The sequence below is a fragment of the Mus pahari genome, chromosome 1 (genome assembly GCF_900095145.1).
Source record: "Mus pahari chromosome 1, PAHARI_EIJ_v1.1, whole genome shotgun sequence".
NCBI lineage: Eukaryota > Metazoa > Chordata > Mammalia > Rodentia > Muridae > Mus > Mus pahari.
This window is the reverse complement of record NC_034590.1, coordinates 162,548,350-162,549,557: the sequence shown is the minus strand read 5'-3', so window position 1 is coordinate 162,549,557 and position 1,208 is coordinate 162,548,350. Positions and strand designations below refer to the sequence as shown.

The window sequence follows — 1,208 nt, the reverse complement described above, 5'->3', positions numbered from 1 at the left end:
AAATACAAATTGATGTTAAAGAAATTGGAAGAAAGACAAATGTATTCATTAGCAAAATAAGACAGGAGCATTCATATTACTTTATAATCCTCGTTTCTGCAACTGGTTACGTGGCCTTAAGTGGTATTTATAACTATCTTCCTCTACTACCCATTCTGTTCACCTTTGGCAAGCACCTCATTAGGTCTTGGCTCTTTTCCTGGAGGATTGACCCATACCTTCATTCCTGATGGATCTGTGTCCTTTGTCATCCTGCTTGGAATAGGCTGTTGTAGTTTCCCATTGACTTTAATCACAGGACATAGTAGTACTAAGGGATGCCCTAAGGGATCTCCTACATTCCAGACATATTCTTGCTTACCTCCATTGTGGAGAGGTAATCCAATTTCCCCAATGGTAATCTGGATCTATCACCCCTCCTTTCTTAGCCTGCTGGTTTAAGGGCATTAGAAGCCCAAAATGACCAGGGGGAAGTCTGAACTTCCAGTTCAATGGAATGTTTGTTGTAGNTCCTGGTAGGAGCACTCCCCCGCTCTGGAGCCAAAACTTCTAGGCCAGCAAAACCTAGAGTTATAAGGACAGGAAGCAAAAATTTTCCTAGAGGGTCACTAGGAGTGATGGTCAGTGGAACTATTCCTTTTTCCATCCCTTGATTCCTGGACCCATGGATCCTGGCTATGGGGGAAACTGTACCATATATTGAACACTGATTCAAAGCATATACTGCCTTCTGAAGAACTCTGCCCCAGCCCTCCATACTGTTACCACCTAATTGGCACTGTAACTGCATCTTCAAAAGGCCATTCCNTCTTTCTATCAGACCAGCTGCTTCAGGATGGTGGGGAACATGTCAAGACCAGTGAATTCCATGATTGTGGGCCCACTATCAAACTTCTCTGATTTGAAATGAGTTCCTTGGTTAGAAGCAATACTGTGTGGAATATCATGACGATAGATAAGGCATTCTGTCAATCCGCGGATGGTGGTTTTAGCAGAGGCATTATGCGCAGGAAAGGCGAATTCATAACCAGAATAAGTATCTACTCCAGTAAGAACAAAACGCTGTCCTTTCCATGGAGGAAGTAGTCCAATGTAGTCAACTTGCCACAAGGTTGCTGGCTGGTCACCTCCAGGAATAGTGCCATATCTGGGGCTCAGTGTTGGTTTCTGCTGTTGGCAGATCTGGCATTCAGCAGCAGCTGTAGCCA

General features: G+C 44.2%; 1 pseudogene; it reads right to left on the bottom strand.

The window, feature by feature from the left end:
• Positions 1–73: 73 nt before the first annotated feature.
• Positions 74–1,208, bottom strand: part of LOC110335396 — a 14,375-nt pseudogene continuing 13,240 nt past the window's right edge.